The sequence below is a fragment of the Ambystoma mexicanum genome, chromosome 6p (assembly GCF_040938575.1).
Source record: "Ambystoma mexicanum isolate Mex_15411 chromosome 6p, UKY_AmexF1_1, whole genome shotgun sequence".
In the NCBI taxonomy this organism is placed as follows: Eukaryota; Metazoa; Chordata; class Amphibia; order Caudata; family Ambystomatidae; genus Ambystoma; species Ambystoma mexicanum.
The window spans coordinates 1,347,319,135-1,347,342,840 of NC_090935.1; positions in this window are offsets into that span (position 1 = coordinate 1,347,319,135).

A 23,706-nucleotide genomic window follows, 5' to 3' on the forward strand; every position below is an offset into this window, starting at 1 on the left:
CAGTGTTGCAGTATGTTGACGATATAATAGTTTGCAGCACAAGCGAAAAACAATGCAGAGAGGACTCATTGAAGATGCTGACAATATTGGCTGAAAAGGGTTACAAGGTAGACAAAGAGAAGTTACAGTACTGTCAGGAACAGGTACTATACATTGGCCAGCTCATATCACAACACGGAAGAAAGATTGCACCACAAAGAGCACAGGCCATATCAAAAACGCCGTTGCCACAAACGGTGAGGGAACTGCAGCAGTTCCTGGGACTGTGCAACTACTGTAGAGCATGGGTATTTGATTACAGCTCATACATAGGACCCCTACTTGAGGCATTAAGAGAAGCTAACAAAGGGGAGAAAAAACTGGGGTGGACAATGGAAATGAAAGAGGCCTTTGATGAACTGAAAGAGGCAATATCAACTGCTCTGGTACTGGCCACCCCAGATTATGAACGACAATTCTTTATATTTTCACATTGCGACTCAGCAGTAATGAAAGCAGTGTTGCTCAAAAAACAAGCATGGGTTACAAACCAGTAGCATTTTACAGTGGTCACTTGGATCCTGTAATGTTAGGACATTTCCCTTGCGAACAAGGTCTCGCCGCAGCTGCCTTCGCGGTAGAGCAAGCATCATCAATTGCAATGGGGTGCCCAACCACACTATTTGTGGAACATGCACTATTTGCAATATTGAACAAGCCTAAGTCCACACTAACCACACAGAGGGCGTCAGGTTATGAGATCATCTTATCTAGACCAGAATTATCAATAGTTAGATGCAGCACAGTTAATCCTGCAAGGTTTATAGCGGAAGTGATTGAGGAAGGCGACTATGCACATGATTGTACGCAGACTACCGAAATGTATTCATGTGCTAGAAAAGTTGAAGAGGACGCGCTAAATGGAGGAGAGCTCTTGTTCATTGATGGGTCATCAACAATAGACCAAAGTGATGGGATAAGGAGAACTGGGGCAGCAGTGGTAAAAATGACAGAGGAATGGGTGTATGTGGCGGTGAAATGCGTACAATTACCACAACATTACTCTGCTCAAGCAGCAGAATTGGTTGCACTGATCTTGGCGTTGAAGGAAAGCTTTGACAAAAGAGTAACCATATATTCTGACGGCGCATATGTCACGTCTACCGTCCACTCAGGATTGTCCAAATGGAGGAGAAGAGGGTTTAGGAGAGCTGACGGCACCCCAGTGCAACATGCTCTCTTATTAGCTGAATTAATTGAAGTAATAAATGACCCCCAAGAATTAGCTTTAGTAAAATGTACTGCACACACTAATGGAGAAGATCATATCTCAAAAGGAAATGCAGCAGCAGACACAAATGCGAAGTATGCCGCATATTTTGGTGAGATATGGAACCCCCCAGAGTCAGACAGAGGGAGAGGGAGGGGGGTAGCTAAAGAGATGTTGATAAGAGAAGGGTACACCCATCTCCCAGCCACACAGATAATGGAGTTACAAGCGGCTGCACCAATGGCAGAAAAAGAGATATGGGTAAAAAGAGGGTGTACAATGTCACCAACTGACGCACTATGGCGCCAGGGTAACACTGGAAAGATGGTAATGCCATTGGCAATATTGAACACCGCCCTGAGCCAACTCCACCACCCAGCCCACACAGGCAAGGAAGTTATTGCAGCACGAATTAGGGAAGATTGGTTCTGTCCCGAGTTAAATTCCCATGTGACAAATTTTATCAGCAATTGTCTCACATGTCAACAGTTTACGGCCGGTCACACGCTGAAAGTGATAAAAGGCACTATACCCCAGCCAGAGGGACCCTTCCTGTGCATCCATATTGACTATGTTGATATGATCAACGTATGTCAAGGAAATAGGTATATGATTGTAGTAGTATGCCCATTCTCCAGGTGGATTGAGGCAGGACCCTGCTCACATCCAGATGCATTTAGAGCAGCTAAATTTCTAGTGAGGGAGGTTTTCCCCAGGTGGGGAGTGTGCGAGGTACTGCGGTCGGATAACGGGCCACATTTCGCTAATGAAATGTTCCAGCACATCACATCCTTACTGAACATCAAGCATAAATTTGCATGTGCATATCACCCACAGGCCAACGGTATATGCGAACGCCTGAATGGCCTACTGAAGGAGGCAATTGCAAAGATACAGCAAACGACAAAGAAGAGTTGGTTGTATTGCCTTCCGCAAGCTCTATTTGAGCTGAGGAATAGACCAGGCTCTGACCACCACCTCACTCCTCATGAGGTGGTGACCGGACGACAAATGCGCCTTCCTCTAACGCCAACATCAAGGGCATTCACAGACTATGAAAACACTGCAACTGTTCTTGGTGATGAAATGTACCAATATGTGTCTTCTCTGGTTACTAGTGTAGTGTTTGTGTCTCAACAGCTCGAGCGCACGCGGGGCGGGTCTAAGGGTTACCAGCAAGAAGACGAGGACCAAGGACCGAAAAAGGAAAAACTGTGCAAAATTGCTAAAGGTGACCACGTGCTACTCTGCAATTTCAATAGAAAGTGGAACGGCCCACCCTTCACTGGTCCTCACCTTGCAGAGGAGGTATCTACGAGAACAGTAAAGTTGCAGGATAAGCGTGCTTGGAATCACCTACACGACGTAAAGATCTGCAAACTCCAGACCCGCCCTAGCGTCACCGACAGGGCCATTGGAAGAACAGCGACAGCGTCACCCACGGAGGAAGAGACTTCTACCACAGCTGACGACCTAAGTGTCTCCATACCCTGCCACTCCCCAGATTGCCCAGAGACAACTACTGAAATAGAAACTGGTAACTCCTATACCGCCCACCCCATGGTCACACGATCAAAGAGTAAAGAGACTTCCGCCAGTTGAGCCCAAACCCTCTGCCCATCGACCCCCTACCCTCTACAGTAACCACCCAATTGAAGGACATTGTCTTGCACATATACACATGTAAACACTTGAATGTTCTCTTCTTTCTTTCTCGCACATGCAGGTACCGCGTATTATTGTATTATTAAGAAAACAGATAACTAACAAAGTTCATTGCCCAGGAGTAGATGCTACCCTCAAACGATAACTACCCTGAAGCCCTATCACACCAATTTGTCTATCACATAAAAAGGCCAAAGTACCTAAAGAGAAGGAGAGTACGTGTCTACTACACAGCATTTATCTTGGCCACAGAACAATCAATGCCCCATCTTCACCAACACTTGCCTGCCCTAAGAGACAGATCGCTTAGATTGGCGTGGGAACAGCTCTTCGCCTGGGCACTGAACGACTACTTGATAGGGAGAGCTTGAAAACAACAACTAACACTAATAACAAGCCTATTGAGAATTTTCAGGCAGGCAACTTTAGCGTTGCAAGAATAAGCTGCCGGACTGCAGCAAGGTAAGAGCAAAATGCCAGTGAGACTAGCCTCTGTAATAAAAATTATAGGGATTTTGATGATCACTGGGTTTCCAGCTGCCTCTGTATGGCAGAAAAGTTATGCTATCAATATTTTGGCTGTACCCAAACCTAATGTACCCCCACCCACGGCTGCAACAGGTGTTACGTCAGGTGGTATTAGCAAACCTCCACATAAGGGAAATAGAGTTAAACGTAGCACATACTCAGATAATAAAGGTATTGATAATTACATAACAGATTCAGCACATGTCTCGAACAACATGTGGTACCAACACATGACCCAAATAGGTAAGCAGACCACAGAAGACAGCTGCTACGTCTGCTCATTGATCCCATACGCCATGAGCGCGTCTCGAACATTTGTTGCCACGGAAATAGATGAAAAGACAGCACGATGTATAATATACCTGGCACTGTTCCAAACGAAAGGGAGATTTCAAGGGAAGGTGGTGAAACTGGTGTGGAAAACACGAGACACATATCCATACGAAAACAACTTCCTCAAGACTTATTTGAGTTACCACAAGAGCAGTTTGCATGCTGAAGCATTCAGATACATGACAAGTGGTCCTGAAAAGGGAGAAACAAAGAAAGTAACACTACAATACCTACCATGTGACTGGTACGCCACTGAAGTTCCTGGTAAACAAGGATGTTGGGAAAGACCACTGGTAACAATAACAGGGAAGGTGTACATGGACAACAAATGGGACATAGGAGTGATTGGCAGCAACATGGTAACAAGAGAAAATATTACAACTATTGATGAACACAATAACAGATGTTGGACGATTTGGGGCAAGTACGTACCCATGCTGACATGGATGGAGAAGGATGAAGACCCAATAAGCATACTACCGCTGTCTGCACCTAAGGTATGCTACCAAAATAAAGGAGAAGTGGACGTGGGATACAACACCAACTGTGCAAGCGTGACAGAGTTACCTGAGGGGGGAGCAGGAACAGCAGTATTAATGGACAATTACTGGGCCTGCGGAAACAAGGCATACCACACACTGCCCCCACTGTGGAATGGTATATGCACAATGGTACACGTTAATGTACCATCACTAGTGGTGCCCCAGAAACATGTGAACGTGGCGAACTTCCCTAAAATGGATGAAGGAAACAAGAGGGAGAAGAGATCTGTAAAACCTCAGAAGGGGTCAGAGAACGAAAACAACAACAACAACGATGTCCTGAATAGAAAGAAGAGACAAGGAGAACCTCTGACAGGAAACTACCTATGGGGAAGGTCGGAAACAGCACTCACTTCAATCCCACCAGAACACAGACTATTCAGCAGAGCAGCAATGTTCTTCTCGTCAATAATACATCCGGGACTACAAGCTTACGCCAACGCAAAATGGCTCCATATAACTCGATGGGAGCTAATGATGACAATTAATTCTACATTAAATGGATTCAACGCAATAAAAGAGGAGCTGCGAGCAGTGAGGATGGTAGCACTACAGAACAGATATGTATTAGATCTCCTTACAGCAATGGAAGGAGGAGTTTGCGCAAAGATAGGACAATCATGCTGCACATTCATTCCTGCTAACGATGCTGACAATGTTACACTGACAGAAGCAGTATCACAACTGGCCCAGATGCACTCCAAAATGATGGAAGAAAGTAAAGGAGTGAAGAAGGATGACAGCTGGTTTTCAATGTTATGGTCATGGATGCCATCTTGGCTGTCGGACGGACTGAAACTTATAGTTGGATGCATAATACTGGCTGGAGCTGCACTGATCATATTAAGATTTTGGAAGGCCCGAAAGGCACGCACTACAGACGAAATGATCGAAATGGTTGGTATGCACCCCTTGATGCCGGCAGATGATGGCCAGCACACGGACACAATAACAAAAGAAAGAGAAAAACTGCGCAAACAGATCATCACCAACCACCTGGACCCACCATCTGTGAAGCTCGAAAACCCAAGAAACCCAAGGAGCTACATAGGGAAGTGGGTATACTGCACACCTGGAGGAACCTGTGTATATATGTATTGGTCATTTGAAGACCATGTCAACTACTATGGACACCTGGGAGGAGTAACGAAAATATGGAGAGTAAGAGGAGATAAGGGAAAAGATATGTTTGTGGTCGACAAGTCGACCAGAGGGGGGAATGAAGTGGGAGAATGGAAGAAAAGGCTCCCACCAATCCCCTCACGCCCCTGGCCTAGAGGATCGCGGCCCAGACACCCGCCACGAGAGGAGTTTGCCTATCTACCAGACGACCAAATACCCTGGTACAGGAACATCCGGATGTGCCCACCCGCCTGCCCACCAGCCTGCCCTGCCCATGCCGACACCTGCGGCATGGATGAACTCGACTGAACCATTCAACAGTAAATAAACACATCGTTAGAGATGCCATGACGACCTAGCCAACGGTCAGCACACCCGTGCTACCATGCACACTGATCACTCCCACACCAATCCACACGAAGAACATATTCAGTGCTATGACATAGGTGACGGACACGCCCACTGACGCGCATCGTTATTATTTTTCACATAGGTTTTCAAAATGCAGAAACGCAAGACGCGCAACGAACTCATCTAAAATACTTGCTGACGCTTCTCCTAACCCATACCTTGCAATGAGAAATATAACGAAGACATGATACTGGGGAGAAAGCAACATGACACCGTAACTTAAAGCGCCATGCATCAAACATCCCCACCTATGCACCAGGCCCAAGTAGGCCGCAAGCATGAGCCTCCATGAACATTGAACGAGCAAGAGTACGTTTGCTGAACCTGCAGAGTGAGCCCGGCGAGAACAGACAGTCAAGGGCACAATGTTGCAAACTCGCATGCCACAAGCCGAAGCCAAGGTCACACCTGCAAACTAAGCCAGACACACAGTGGAAAATGCAATATTAAATGTGCAGAATTCTGCCTCAACCACGGTCTCTCCTCACGTGACCAAGCCGAACCTGACAGGGTGCCAGACCCAGGAGGAAGGAGACGCCTGGATCCCACGTTTTGAGACACAGGCAGCAACAATGAAGCGACCCAATGGACATCTGCGGTGGTGGGAGTAGTCTGCCCTCCAGCATATGAACAAATCCTCGCATTGTCTGCACATACCCATAGTTATACATTGTTGCAAATGACAGGTGCACCGTGAGCTGGGAACAACGATGGTCCCAGACTGGGGGGCTCGCGAGTGGACCAATCAGAACATGGAGCACTTATCACTGACGCCATTAACATTAGCCAATCCTCAGCGGTCTTCATGTAACAATTTTCATGTATCTAATTGAAGGGACAACCCAAGTATACCACCTGACTGACCCTCAACCACTAATAACATTCTCCATACGTATGCTATACTAACCCTACCACTCGAGGAACCAATCCAGAGTGGCGATAGGTTTTTTGCTAAACTTTCCCAGGTGACGCGAGTAGCGCGTCATACCGAGGTAAAAAAGGGCCTGCGAGCCCCACGGGTAGAGAGTCAGGACGGACGCGTACGATCCTTGACCCATCCCTGCCATTTTTTAATAAACAGCAGAACCACCTTGCTTCTTGCGTGTGCCTCATACTCATTTTTGGGATACGCGGGAGGAGTTGGGGCCTCCCTGCCCGGGGGTCTGCGGACGGCCAGCAGACCCCGGCAGAATTTCTCCCCGACACTACTTATGTTACTTCTTACCCGGGGCGGGGGCATGGGCTGATGCTTCAGAGATCCGGTGCTGTGGCTGCAGAGGGGCATCCAGCACATCCCCTCCAAGCTGTGGTGGAAAGTTTACTGGGTCAGAAGCTGAGGGTCAACCCGACAGCTGGGGGTCCGCTCCGGAGACCAGCTGCAGGGGTGGAGCTGTGCTGCAGCTCCTCTCCTCTTCTGTAATGGCGCTCTGAGCACAGGCGAAGGGTGGAAAACTCCTGCAGCCCACTGGGTCCCGGGCTACGAGTCGGATGGGCAAGGAACGGCTGAAGACCCGCCCAACAGCTGGGGCCGGCTACGATGTCCGGCCGTTAATGTGAGGCTAAATGTAGGAGCTCCTCCCCCGCAATGGAGCGGTAGCCACTGGCGTCAACATGTGGCTGCTTATCAACAGGAACGAAGCCCCGGCGGCCCAGCGCCTCCTCTGCTGCCGCGAGTACTGCTGCAGGCCGGGTAGGGGCTAGCATCGCCCATGCTCCGCTGCCACCATGGAGGGGCTCGACTCCTGCACCCGCCGGATTCCTCAAGGGTTGCATCTCCAGGTGTCCCTGCTGGCGTAGGCGAGTCAGGCGGGTCTGGGGGAGCCGTTCTTTTGGCTGGCAAGATTTGGATGCCAGCACCCGCAGGGGAGGGGGCCGCTTGGGTAAAGGTGAGCTATTGCGGGCCAGAGACTACGGAGCAGGTTCTCTGCTATGACCTGCCGCCATTTTGGGGGGACGCCGCGTCCGATTGCCTCTGACTTCATTGTTGATCTCGGGTGGATTCCGGGCTGCATATTGTTCAGAATTGGCACATTCTGTGCTCCTCAGCTTCCGATCCCTCAGTCAGCTCGGAGGTGCTTCAACGCTGCCATAGAATCATTAAATTGGTGCTTTCAGATGGGCTTCATGTGGAGGCCATTAGCAGAGCTGCCACATCGGTGGCGCTGCTGGCCACTGCCCCCCTAAACATACATTTTAAATCTCACATTTCTATTGCCTCAAACCAAACGTAGAAGTTATTCTCTGTTATCAATTATTTTGTATGCCCTCTGCCTGCCTGCTCCTCCCTGCCATTCTGTTTCCATTGCTTGGCCCTCTAGCCAATTGTATTCATTCATCATCATTTGTATTATTTCAGTCGAAAGCATAAAGAGCGGAATACCTCATTAAATACACAATACAAAATTGGTAAACCCATGCACAATGAACACAAATATTAAAAAAGAGAAAAAAAGTTCAGGTACCCAGATGAGCACTCAGAGCACATATGTGAAATACACATTAAAGTCAACAATACTGAATTAAATAATAAGATTTTCCTTGTGTGGCAGTATGTGATCCTTTGTGCATTTTTAAGTATTTTTCTCTCACCCACCATGCCTTCACAATGTAAGTCGATACTGCAAAGATGACATTGATTGAGTTGGCCGACTTGCATTGAATATATACCCCTGTTGGCAAGGGGTATACAACCTCTTCAATTTTTACATTATCCATTTTTTTAAATTTAACTTTGAATGTGTGCCAATCTGCTTGCCAACACTCATTACCTTAGTTTTTTCTTTGTTCATTTCTAAGCCATGTGAATCATAGAAAGCAAAAAAGTATTCAACTCGTCTCAAGAGGCCTGATGATGTTCGGCAGATGATGACCGCATCATCAGCAAAAAAGAGAATACCGATCTTCTCTCCTCCAGTAAAGGTACATCAGAGAAATCTAAAGCATGATCATTTAATACCTCATCATTTTCCTCGTAAACTGAAGAGGGTAGAGGCCAATATGCATATCCCTGCCTCACCCACTTCTCGAACGGGACTGATGTGAAGCTTTCACCTCCTGCCCCCCATCTGACCCTAGCTCTGGTATTATTGTAAAGATCTAGGACAGCTTTTATTAGGGAGGGCGAAAAATTTGTATTCAGTAACACTTGCCATAGTATAGACCTTGGAATGCTATGGAAAGCTGCCATAAGCGGCTATAAAGACCAGATCATTCTAGCCCTCTTCAATCCTTACATACTTATCTAAGATAAGGGTGTGTCTAAACATGTACTCAGTTTTATTGACGCCTTTCCTAAAGCCCGCTTGTAGACTACTTATTGAGTTTGTGTCGTTTACCTAGTTCTCCGAGCTGGCCCGTGTAGACAGCGAGAAGAGAGAGTGGATGATAATTGCTAGGGAAACCGGGGTCCCCCTTTTTGAATATTGGCACAATCTCAGCTAGGTACCATCATTCTTGAATTTTGCCTGTACTGCAGATGGCCCTGAAGAAGGACAAAAAAGATGGTGCCCATACTGTAGGCTCACTTGTGTACAAATCTACCGGAAGGGAGTCGGGACCAGGTGCTTCCCCATTAGCTTTGTTTTTAATAGCTGCAATAACCTGAGACAATGTTATTTCCAAGGGCAACATATCCATTTCATAACAGTTCGATTCCATCACAGCTTCGGCTTCTAACTGGAATTCGGATCTATTTTAAGCATTTAATGCAGAAAAATGTGTTAATCATGTAATTTCTATAGTTGCCCCTTGGAATGGGTTATTGTTCTCATGACCAAGGTAACTATTTTCCAGAAAGTTTTCGCATCCTTCTCGTTTGCTGCCTTGATAAGCATTTTTAGTGTTTTAGTGTTTTTGTATTCATTCAGAAAAGTGACAATCTTCGAACTGCGATTTCTAATAACATTGCTAATAAAGCTGTTATGGCTATTATGGCTCCAGCTCTGCCTTTGCCTCCTGTGCCTTTCTGGAATGTGTTGCAAGTCGTGCTTGTCTTTTCGAAATTGCTTGTGTTCTATGAAAGCTACTCATGATCGTGATGCCAATCCTACTTCCCTTTTTTTAAGCGTCTCCTATTAACACTGCTTCTTTTTCACTTCCTTAAGTCACCAAGTCACCCCTTTTGCTTCAGTCTAACCTTTTTTAAATCACATTTTATACAGTTATCAATCAGGGTGTCAAAACATTTGAGGTACTAAGTCTGCGACCCGAAAACATGACCTCTCTGGATGATGCAACTTCCTGATTACTTACCCTCCGTGATTCATCAGTATCCTTCAGTAATTAAAGGCAATGGGACTTTGCTTTTTACTTTCTCCTGATGCTTCAAGATTAGGGGTAATAATATGGATTGAATTTCACCTTTTATATCTGGGCGATGCCTGTTTTTGTTTCTGATGGAATCATTGAGGTTGAGCTCCTTCTATGTGGTGTGGTGCACCCCAGGGTTCTATCTTATCTTTCAGCATCTACATTGAACCGCTTGCACAATCAGGCATATAGAGAGGAAACACAACAGTACTTGCGTGCATCCTCAGTGGAGGACGTCAAACACGCAAGGCTGTACGTTAGTTCCACAGATGACTGGATATCTTCCAGCTTTCTGAAGTTATATCCTTTTTGTACTTGCTTCTCTAGCATTTGCACACTTGCTTTCCAAGCATGGCTTTCCGCCCCGTCTACTTTTGTAATGACTTCTACATTCGTATCCATGGTCAAGTCTCTCGGATTCCTCTTCTGTTTTTCCCTTTGAAGGCTCACATTTCTTCAATGTTTAAAGGTTTCTGATTCCAGCTATGTTTGCTGAAGGAAATCAAACATAGTTGGGTGGTGTTCTCCACATGGTCTCCCAGCTTTCACCTTTGAAAGCTATTCTTCCCTCAATTCAGTTAAATCTCCCCCATTCTGCAACAGTTGCACTGATTGCCATTTTCTTACCATGCTCAGTTTAAAATATCCTGCTCTACTTTTGATGCACTTATTTTACACCAACCCAAGTTTTTAGCCAACAAACTGCACACATCTGAGGATTTTCCTATCTCCTCAAGTGCTTACATTCTTGGTTTGGAATTACCCAAAAATGGCATTCAGGTCTTCTGATGCCATGAATTCCTGGAATTCTCTTCCTGTGTCTATAAATGTCCTGCCCAAACCGGTTTTCCTTTCATCATGCGTTTTTAATCAAACTGCCATTCATATAGCAATGTCGAATACAGACAAACTTCGGTTTAGCAGTGCCCATGTTTAGGTGTCACTGCCTTTTAATCTACAGAATTCCTGCAATGCTTTTTGATGGCTGAAACGAGGTAGGCATGCATGGTCTGTAATCTAATTCACGCACAAACTCGACTGCCACAGCCTGAGAAGGACCAGGCATTTTAATTGCATAATTCACTATTAATTGCCGAACGCTACGTCACGTGGCGTGTGGCAGCAGCCAGCAGGTAGATTCTACAGTAAATGTGTTTTTTCAGTTATAGGGTTGCACAACAGGAAGTTAGCGTGTCCGCTATCTTCCTGTTGTACAATCCTATCACCGAGAGAACACATTAATAGTTAAGCAATGTGAGGTAAGCACTCACATTGAACATTGTTGTTCAGCCAGCAGCACACAGGTTCAAATCCCAACTGGGCCCACTCAGAGTTTCTGTCATGAGGCCTGCCTGGTCCTATACAAGACAGAACTGAATCCGTCAGGGGTTCTCGTTCTGGAAATATGTATTCATGTATTTTATTAGCATTTATAGAGCGTGCAACAGCCCTTAGGCATCGAAATATAGACATAAACTGAGCATAGCTTGAACCACTTGGTATGGAAGGGCAGCTTTAGGAAGGATTTTCTGAAGATCAGGATACCTGACTTTCATAACCTGGTTACACTTCTTGCCTGAATATGCACTTTTGGTATCTGGGAAATTTCACAATGCACCATTAGTTTTACATGCATTCATTAATTTGCACCCCGGACAGAGTCTTTCAACGAAGTGTCCAACAATTTCCCCCTTATCGCAAGTTAAAGCATTGTTCCAAAAGTCGATATCGAGGGGCTGATGACGGTCCAGAGTGAATGTGCCACTTTGCTGTAAGAGGAGTCAAAGGTGAGAGAATTATAGTGCTGGGTGCATGGGAGTTGGGATGGGAGATAGGACAGGATAGCAATAGACAAAAAGTGTGCAGCCTACTCAGCCACTGTGTCATTTAGTTATAATGCACCAAAACGGCGCTGAATGTGTTGGCGGCGAGGAGATGTGCAGGGTGTAACACAAATGAGGAGGGCCAAAAAAGGTGAAGGGGAGCTGGTCACCAGCATGGACGCGCAAGACAAATCTGTCCAATGTCCTAGGGGAACAAACCACAACTCCCTCAAATGATTACCCCCAAATGTCACTTTTTTCTCAGTACTTGCCAAATGTTTTGGACTGCCACTCTGATCAACTCCACACAGGAAATGTAATGGGGATGGTTGATGGGAGGCTACACAGCTCAGAAGGAAGTAAGTCCCTGAACTGTCCTTCTTAATGTCGCTCATCTTCACTCTCATGGCAGCTGCAGTTCCTGCATTAAGAAAAAACAAAATGAAAAGTCAGAGCCAAGTGACCCGACTCGTGAAATATTTTCTCCCCATGACAACTTAATTTTGCCCATTTGAAGCCGTCCACGTCTGCCATTTAATGCAGACTTTCTTCCCTTTCGGGGAGAGTTTTAGACATGCCCAGTCAGTAGGAGGGAGTCTCTGTATTCAAATACTGTAAAAGCTACCCCATCAGAAATAACTATCTCTGTATCAGAACCATTTCTCCCCATTGAAGAAGGAGACTCTGTACCACAATAAACTCTCCCCTTGAACATGTCTAGAGAAGCAAACGTACCCATCTGCAGGAGATCCTACCCCCTACTTCCCCAGTATTGGAGACATGAGACCGTGCCATGTCTAACACCAGCTATTGTACCAATACTGCAGCAAGTATTTGGAAGAAGGTATCCATTAAGACAACCATATCAAATGTACCCTCGAGTTGATGACAGCCTACAGGAGGAGATTCCTGAAGGAATATGAGAAAGAGCTAGGAAAATGGATTGATGACATCATAAGAAAGTGTGCACAAAATTCTGAAATACTGAATGAAGACAATCGGCCTCATCACGACTTGGGCGGTACCGCCGGCGGTATTAGCCCTACCGCCCAACTCCCCGGCGCTAATAGCGCCGGATCACGAGTTTGGCGGTAAAGTAAATCCCCATTCCCCATTGAGCCCATTCGGGAATGCCCCATTCCCCATTGGGCTCAATGGGGAAAATTCACGCTCTTACCGCCGGCGGATTTCCCGCCGGCGGTAATAGCGCTTCTTTTGGGCGGATTTCCTCCCAGTTCAGAGCTGGAGCGAAATCCGCCGAAGTCCTGATTTGGCGGACCCTTAAATCCGGCGGTAATAGCGCTACCGCCGGATTTAAGGGTTACCGCCAAAGTCGTGATGAGGCCCAATGTATGAATGCTAGAGGGGAAATGACGAAAAAAAGAATCGAGTGAACCTTAAAAGTGTAAAAGAAAAAGATTACACGATAAAAAGTGCTGCAGAAATCAGAAGTATAATGAATATACATACGCTGAAACGCAAGATACATCAAATCATCGTACAGGCTAGCTACAAGTAGCGAATAGAATGCAGGCAGAGCCACCATTGTACAGAAACTGGACATTGGTATCATGAAATAAGTAAGCCAAAGAATCATGAAGAGAAAATGAAAGGCTGTGTCGCCATAGAATAGAATAGCAGGTTTTTGGAGCTGTGTTGAGAGGCTGCAGACAACTGGAACACACCAACAATCACTCGTTTCTTGGCATAAGAGCATATTTGACAACCCACTGTGGCTCCGCCCTTTGATACTCCCCCGGCCTCTGACCATACCATTGGCCGGACGCAGCCGTCACTCACTGTGATCGGCGCTCTCTATTGGACATCCTACTTCCTGTGGGAACTTTTCCCTCCACGTCGAGGCTTGACGCTCAGTTCGGTTGCTTTGACAACCAATTACTTGCCTCTAATTTATAGCTTCAGCCCGCATTTGTGTTGCCGATGTCAGTGAGGACAGACATTCAGGGACGACTTCGCTCGCCCTCACTCAGCATGAATGCCATCTGGATTTGACCTTTCCTGTTTACCCTATACAGGTAACTAAGTGGGTTTCACCACATGGCTCCTCTATGGCCACTTTTCTTTACAAAATCTTTTTTGCGAGACTAGATACTTACATAGGTAACCGGTTATGTGCCTTCTATGCTCCTATATGTAGGAAAATACTTATGACATCTGATGCCTTCCGGTTTTCCCGTTTTTCCACACCCCCTGGGCCCCGGTTTCTAATCCAGGCATACTTTCATTCTAGGTCTCAGCCGGTTCACCGGTCCGATGACGAGAACCTACGAACATCGCGAATTTCTCCAATAACACCTTTCCTCGTGATTCAAAACATATAACTATCTTCACGGACTCTACAAAGATACTGCATCATACTAAATAGCCACCTTGGCTTCACTCTCACTCGATGGCAGCCTCGTGTGGTGAGTTTCGAACTGTTTATTTCCGTTTCTCTGTCTTCCTTCTCTTCCCCCCACATGTGGACCGCCGGACCGACAGGGCAGACAGAGACCCTTGTATTTGCGCTTCCGAAGGGGACCCAATACCACTATCTTTTTATGTTTCCGGGGAGGGTGTGTACTATCAGCACGATCTGAAGGCTCCTCACCCCTACAAACATGTAGACTTGGTAATATGAGACCCCAGGCAGACAAGACTAATGTCCTCTGATCTGCCCATATCCTAGCATGACACTCTAGTTTGCATGCAGATTTTTGATATATAATTGTCACCCTTCATTTACCCTTAGAACTTTGCATAACACTACTAGAGTTTATTTCTCTTTTTCCACCCAACTGGTTCTCCCCCTTTTTTTCACAATTACAGGGTCCTGCTACTTATTGCCCTGATGAAGGCGGAGTATTCTTTTCAGATACGAAGATCATTATTCTTTGGAGTCTGTACCGCCGAAACGCAGTGCTAACCAGAGGGGACACAAGGTTCATCACCTCACAGTGCAACATTTAGGATCCCTTCCTTTCTGAAACAATTAATCAAAGGACAAGGACACCTTACCAATTAGCTTTCTCCCCTTTTTTTGCATTGTCTCCTTTACTTTGTCCCCCTGATGCGTAGGCAGACCCAATCCCAATACATAATAATTTTCGATTTTGGGATACGAAAAATAATTAACTTATTTGTTTCTTCACAATTGCCCCACAACAAGGGGCACGTGTTTTCCTCAATAAGGTTACAGCTTACGATGAATATTACTGTTTCTTTATTTCATTTTCTTCAATTTCATACTTTCACTTGTTAAGAGTTCATTTGTCAACCAACTGTGACTGTTAACTAACTTATGTTAAAAAAGTTTTTTTCATTACGTATTCTCAATTTTTTTAATGATTCTACACCTAATTCGTGTATGTACCATTTAAACCATTGTTTTTACATGCTGTTACATGTTAGACCTTACTTTTGTATATCATTTTCTGTTTCTTTGATATAAAGCTTTTAATTTGCAATTTCCATAATGTTTATGTCTCATTTTGAAGGAATGACTTTAATTTCTGACTGCATGCAATATCTATGAATTATACTAGATATAAAGGTTTTGGGACCGGATGAATAACTTTAATTTATTCACACCCCATACGGGCCAACCTTAGATACACCAGGACTTTGCTTTGTTGTAAACACATATGTCTTTTGACCCCCCTGGTGTGTCACTCCTGGGTCAAACCACTGCTGCTAGATGGTGGCACGCTTTTTTGTATATAGATTTTTGGACAACCTAGGTTGTTTAGTGGTCGAGTTCCCCATTACTTTCGGGTTTTGGGATACCATTAAATTATTCAAAATTAGCCACACTCAGGCTCCCCTTTAGACAAACATCGCTTCATTCCCTTCTTAGTTCTGTCTACTCTAGAATTACTCTCTCTCTTCCCACCCCGATCGGCTACAGCTTTGCATGGGCTCTGTCACCTGGTTATGTCCGTAGGCTCCCAGTGGGGGATAGTCGGATATGGCCGAGAATGCAACTTTAAGTTATTCCGAGGAAGAAACCATTGAATTGACTCGCGGTCCTTCCTTCTTTGATCCACCAGATTCCAATCAACCATCTACCTCATCAAGTACCTCAGACGATTTATTAAAACTCAAAAAGAAAACTTTCCGCACGGAACTACATGGCCACTTCCTTAGGGAATATTTGAAAAACAACATCATACCGAATGGGTTGATAGTACGGAATGAACCCAGATTATTCCTAGAAGACAAGGAATACACTACTAGTTTCAGCCAGATAGCTACTAAATGCAGTCGTGATCTTATGGTATTAACCATCACTACTGCTCAACGGATCAGCATTACCTTACAAAAAACTCTAGACACAGAAGTAACTAAATTTAAGGATAATACCTTACTGACTGAAATAGAAGCCCAACTTTCCAACATTAATAAGCAATTTGAACAGTTCAAGGCCAACACGTTGACCAAGAAAACAAATAAATTGAACAAAGATATTAAAGACTTTAAAATTGAAATTGTCTACCCATACACAGCAGAAGGGTATATTGATTCGCTTAGGAAGCAAGGAGGAGGATCCCAGCCTCCATCAGGTGGGAGAAGAGGCCGAGTCACATTTTCGGGCTCTAGCAGCTCAGGCTCCTCAAGTGGAAGTCCACACCAGAACTTCCCACCCTTCCAGCCGTATAACTTTGGTCCACCACAATATCCGGGCCCATATCCACCACCTTTCCCTTTTTTAGGCAGAGGAGGACAAGGAGGAGGATGGGGTCCCCCACCTTGGAACATACCGTACCAAGGAACACGGAGACGACCGAGGAGGCGTCGACAATAGACCAAACACTTGACACCAATCAACTACCAATTTACAATCTGGGCAATTTTCATTTAACTACATGCCAGACTTCCCTTCTAACTAAAGGCCTTTCTTTTGTGCCTACCAACGATACTGACTGGTATAAAACAGAAATAGAGATTCGCCAGTTTTTTCGAAAATTAAGACTCCGGGTTTTCTTCCAGGACCAAATTGAACAAGAGTCAGACCCAGATACAGGTCTACACCCTCAATCACTATTTACACCTACTGATAGTCAAACACCGGACGACCTTCTAACATTTGAGAAATGTGTCCTCAAAGATATTAGGAAGTTGAAAAAGAAAAAACACACAAGGCAACATAATTTAACTAAGGGTGAGAAAAAAGCCCTAAAAGATCTATCTAAAAACAGGGAAATGATAATCAAACCTGCCGACAAAGGTGGTGGTATTGTTCTTATGACAACCGAGCAATACACTAATATGATTATGACCTTACTTAATGATGGAATCAGTTATCGCCCACTTAAGAAAGACCCATCTGGAGATATGAAAATTGAAATCTCTGAAATGGTCTCTTTTGCCCAGGACAGGAATTGGATAACCGAAAAAGAAGCTAAGTTTTTAACTACGTCATCAAATCGTACACCATGTTTATATGCTCTCCCCAAAATTCACAAAAACTTACTAAACCCACCGGGGAGACCGATCGTCTCAGGATGTGGATCCATTTTGGAACCTCTGGGGCAGTTTATCGATTATTTTCTTAAGCCTTTGAGCAATAAGACCAGATCATACCTGAGGGATACCATGCACACCATCCAGGTATTCGAAAATTTACCTTTCACCAGTTCACAACAATTTCTGGTGACGATGGACATTAAAGCTCTATACACGTCTATACCCCAAGACGCAGCCATTAATTGCGTATATGAACACCTCACCAGAGAATATGCTGAACCAGGATCCTATCGAGTGCCACCTGAGTTCATCATTGAATTATTAACTTTTGCCCTTAACAAGAATTTTTTCACCTTCGATAATCAGTTCTTTCTCCAGACTAAAGGCACGGCAATGGGTGCAACTTTTGCACCAAGCCTAGCCATCTTATTCATGGCCACTTTTGAGGACCAGTACATTTACAATTCGATCAACCAATGGGAAGCCAACATCTCCCACTGGCATCGCTACATTGACGACATTATTTTCATTTGGACGGGGGATGCTACATCACTCCAACAATTTTCAATATGGCTTAATGCCTGCAATAATAACATACAATTCACGATGGAGTACAGCATCACCAAGATACATTTCCTGGACCTTGAGATCTCGAGTCTCAATAATAAACTTGCCTGTAATCTCTTCAGGAAACCAACTGATCGGAATACACTTCTGCATTACCGGAGTGACCACCCGTATCACATTAAACAGAATCTTCCATACGGTCAATTCCTGAGAATCAGAAGGAACTGTACTCATTTGGAGGATTTCTATACTAATGCCGAAACACTCAGCACTAGACTATGCTCACGTGGCTACCCCAAAAGGCTGATTAATACCGCCACCAAGAGAGCCAGGTTCACAGATAGAGAATGCCTTCTAATACCAAGATTAGAACAAGACATACCTGAGAATGAAAGACTCACATGTGTAATCACTTACGGGCCAAACACTTTTGACCTCAAGAAAGTCATTAGGAAATATTGGCCCATTGTGAGGCTACAACTAGTTGAGGAACCCATACCGAGATTCGCCTTCAAAAGAGCGAAAAATATCAGGGAATATGTGGTCCATTCATCATTTATCAAAACCACACCACGTACAGGTCTGTGGAATCTACGCAAAGTGACCGGACACTACCCATGTGGGTCATGCACAGTATGTAAATTCACTAGAAAATTACAAACATTCAAGATAGGCACCAAACAATGGGTCTTGAATAATCTGACTAACTGCAAGACTAATCAAGCCATTTACTGCATCGAATGCCCGTGTGGGCTTCGATATGTGGGACAAACCACACGTAGCGTGGGTACCCGCATCTCTGAACATCGATCGAGAATCCGATGTAAGAATACTACTTCCCCACTAGTCTCTCACTTTCTGGCCAACCACCATACACCGGATGACATCCTTTGGTGGGTTTTGGACCGGATCAATACAGGTCAGAACATACAGACCAGACTGTTGGAACTTGAAAAAAGATGGATCTATAGATTGGATTCTTTGGAACACGGATTGAATGAACAATCTCCATTCTAAATACAACAAACTAACCCCCCCTCCCCCCTCTATTCTTTCTTCCTACTACCACACACCGTGGGCCACACTATAACTCCGCTTCACTTTCACATCACTTTCTGAGATGCACTGGTTGCACTCCCCTTCCTTCCCGCCCCACCATCCCCCACCCCCACATTCTCCCTTCATTTCCCAGAAATCGGGCTTACAGGCACAGACATCCATTTTCCATGTATTTTACAGGGACACACAGTGTTACCCATGAACACTCACGCGTCCAATAGCCGGCCCCATTTTTGGTCCTCGAACACGGGACAGAATCATTTCTGGGCACCCGCGGGGACTGCAGACAACTGGAACACACCAACAATCACTCGTTTCTTGGCATAAGAGCATATTTGACAACCCACTGTGGCTCCGCCCTTTGATACTCCCCCGGCCTCTGAACATACCATTGGCCGGACGCAGCCGTCACTCACTGTGATCGGCGCTCTCTATTGGACATCCTACTTCCTGTGGGAACTTTTCCCTCCACGTCGAGGCTTGACGCTCAGTTCGGTTGCTTTGACAACCAATTACTTGCCTCTAATTTATAGCTTCAGCCCGCATTTGTGTTGCCGATGTCAGTGAGGACAGACATTCAGGGACGACTTCGCTCGCCCTCACTCAGCATGAATGCCATCTGGATTTGACCTTTCCTGTTTACCCTATACAGGTAACTAAGTGGGTTTCACCACATGGCTCCTCTATGGCCACTTTTCTTTACAAAATCTTTTTTGCGAGACTAGATACTTACATAGGTAACCGGTTATGTGCCTTCTATGCTCCTATATGTAGGAAAATACTTATGACATCTGATGCCTTCCGGTTTTCCCGTTTTTCCACACCCCCTGGGCCCCGGTTTCTAATCCAGGCATACTTTCATTCTAGGTCTCAGCCGGTTCACCGGTCCGATGACGAGAACCTACGAACATCGCGAATTTCTCCAATAACACCTTTCCTCGTGATTCAAAACATATAACTATCTTCACGGACTCTACAAAGATACTGCATCATACTAAATAGCCACCTTGGCTTCACTCTCACTCGATGGCAGCCTCGTGTGGTGAGTTTCGAACTGTTTATTTTCGTTTCTCTGTCTTCCTTCTCTTCCCCCCACATGTGGACCGCCGGACCGACAGGGCAGACAGAGACCCTTGTATTTGCGCTTCCGAAGGGGACCCAATACCACTATCTTTTTATGTTTCCGGGGAGGGTGTGTACTATCAGCACGATCTGAAGGCTCCTCACCCCTACAAACATGTAGACTTGGTAATATGAGACCCCAGGCAGACAAGACTAATGTCCTCTGATCTGCCCATATCCTAGCATGACACTCTAGTTTGCATGCAGATTTTTGATATATAATTGTCACCCTTCATTTACCCTTAGAACTTTGCATAACACTACTAGAGTTTATTTCTCTTTTTCCACCTAACTGGTTCTCCCCCTTTTTTTCACAATTACAGGGTCCTGCTACTTATTGCCCTGATGAAGGCGGAGTATTCTTTTCAGATACGAAGATCATTATTCTTTGGAGTCTGTACCGCCGAAACGCAGTGCTAACCAGAGGGGACACAAGGTTCATCACCTCACAGTGCAACATTTAGGATCCCTTCCTTTCTGAAACAATTAATCAAAGGACAAGGACACCTTACCAATTAGCTTTCTCCCCTTTTTTTGCATTGTCTCCTTTACTTTGTCCCCCTGATGCGTAGGCAGACCCAATCCCAATACATAATAATTTTCGATTTTGGGATACGAAAAATAATTAACTTATTTGTTTCTTCACAATTGCCCCACAACAAGGGGCACGTGTTTTCCTCAATAAGGTTACAGCTTACGATGAATATTACTGTTTCTTTATTTCATTTTCTTCAATTTCATACTTTCACTTGTTAAGAGTTCATTTGTCAACCAACTGTGACTGTTAACTAACTTATGTTAAAAAAGTTTTTTTCATTACGTATTCTCAATTTTTTTAATGATTCTACACCTAATTCGTGTATGTACCATTTAAACCATTGTTTTTACATGCTGTTACATGTTAGACCTTACTTTTGTATATCATTTTCTGTTTCTTTGATATAAAGCTTTTAATTTGCAATTTCCATAATGTTTATGTCTCATTTTGAAGGAATGACTTTAATTTCTGACTGCATGCAATATCTATGAATTATACTAGATATAAAGGTTTTGGGACCGGATGAATAACTTTAATTTATTCACACCCCATACGGGCCAACCTTAGATACACCAGGACTTTGCTTTGTTGTAAACACATATTGAGAGGCTGTCTGGCCTGAAGTCAAGAACTGAGAAGTCGATGTCAGCTATCTACGCTGAAGAGGAACATGTGTGCAGAGGATGAATCCTCTCACATTAAGATGCAAGAAAGAACACAGAAGATGGCAAGTCTTAATTCAATAAAACATTTAAAAGCTTGTAGAATGAACAGAATCGTGGTCTCTTGTCACGCGAGTCGAGGCTGAAAATAGGGCTTGAACCTGGAGTTCTAGACATGATAGCGAGTGCCCTTACTCCCGTTGCATTCCCAGGACAAGAATACTCTGCAAGGCCAAGTACAAAGAGAATTTCATGGCAGAAGGCATGGGTGATGAGAGATGTCGGGCTAATTGGGTGGTAGGGCAGCTTTGTGTCCTATCTACTTGCAACTGGGTCTTGGCCTATACGCTGCTAATTGAACCAAATGTTCGAGACTTGGCACAAGCGTGAAAAACCAATTGCATTAGTCGGTAAAACGAAGGACCTTATAGTTTGAGAAACCAATGAAACACTGTTCAACTGATTTTTCTTAAATGACAGGTACGAAGAGGTAGTAAGAAGTTGTCCACCTGATATCGGACAGTCAATAACAAGCCTAGCTTCTATATGATTATATATCTAGATATGTCCCTTAACCAATCCCAATACTTGATAGATTTTTTACTATTGCCATGTAGCATGACATCATTCTGGCGCACAAAGAGAGCATATAAGTGTATTTTATGTGAAAATCGCTGAGAATGCGCTTCCGTCCGTTGATGTTCGTTGTAACTCCCGGTTTTAGATAATTGCTAATAAAACAGCAACTTGCCATCTTCTTGAGTTTGTCCGGTTATTTGGACTCAGAATTATTCTGATGTAATCCCATCCAGTAACAGATGCACGTTCCAAGTGCAATTAGCTCACATGGAAGAGTCTTTATCATATTACGTTCTCCCTGTGAAGGCAGACTATCTCTCCAAGGGGAAGAAGTTATTCCGATATTGTGCTGCCCTCCTCAAGGGGAAAATGTTATTCTTATACAGAATCACCTTTTTCAAGGTGGAAAATGTTTTCTGAGATAAAGTAGGCCCCTTCAAGAGAGAGGGCCTGTTCTGAGCCTGTCCTGAGTCTGTCTTGGGCGATCATTTGTTCTGATAATTTTTTCAGATACCAAGTTGCTCCCTTCATGGAGGAGAGCATATTCTGATTGAGGGCGGTTCCCCTTTCAAGGGGCTTGGTTTATACTGATACAAATGATCCCAAAAATTAGAGTTAATTCTTAAAGAGAGTTTTCCCATGAAAGGGGGAGAATATATTCAGATTCTGAGTGGCCCCATCCAAAATTGCGAGGTAGTCTGAGTCCCACTCTTCAAGGCGAAAATGTCATTCTGAGACACAGTATCCCCCCATTAAGAGAGAGAGAAGTTCTGGTACATGGTCTTTGCCTTCAGTGGGGCAGGTTTATTCTGATATAACACCCCCCCCTTTAAAGGGGGAGTATTTATTCTAATACAACTCCCCCTGCCCCCCGGGAGAGTTTATTCTGATACTGAGTCACCATATTCAAGACAGAAGGTTTGTTCTGACAGCATCTTCCCATTTATGGTAGAAAACTGTTCCTGAAACTGAGTTTCCCCCTTCAAGGAAAATGTTTTCGTCTCCTATATAGTCTCCTCCTTTATAGCGTTTCAAGGGGAGAGCTGATCCTGAGACAGAGGGCCTCATTACACGGATGGCGGTAGGGATTTACCGGTACCGGTAAAATACCGGTACCGGTAAATCCTTACCGCCTTACTACGAGGTCCCTTTGCGGGTTGGGGGAATTAACGCCTGCTTTTTGCAGGCTTTAAAATCCAACCCGCTAAGGGACCTCGGAGCTAATTACGGCACCGCAAAATTGAGGTGCCGTAATTAGAGCCTTCCCCATTCCCATTATGCCCTATGGGGCAGAAATGGGAATGGGGAAAAGCAATGGCGAAAGGGGGATTTACCGCCCCTCCAACCTTGGAATGGGGCGGTAAATCCCCTTTCCGCCAAGGCTGTGCCGGTATTTTACCGGCATGAGCCATGGCGCTAATAGCGCCATGGCTCACCGCCTACCGTGTAATGAGGCCCAGAGTCTCCAGCTTCAAGGAGGAGGTGTATTCTGATACAGACACCCTCTTAGGCAGGGGTTTTACAGGATTTGAATACAGAGATGCCCCCCTCACTAACTGAACTTGTTTAAAACCATCCCTGGAAGGGAAGAGATGACTGAAATAAAAAAAATAGTAGATGGTAGAGAATTTAATATGGAGGGAATTGGATTCTTGTCATGACGGAGACATTTTTCCCAGCGAGAGATTGCATTTCAGAATTCGTTGTCGAAGGGGATACTTCCAGGGGAGAC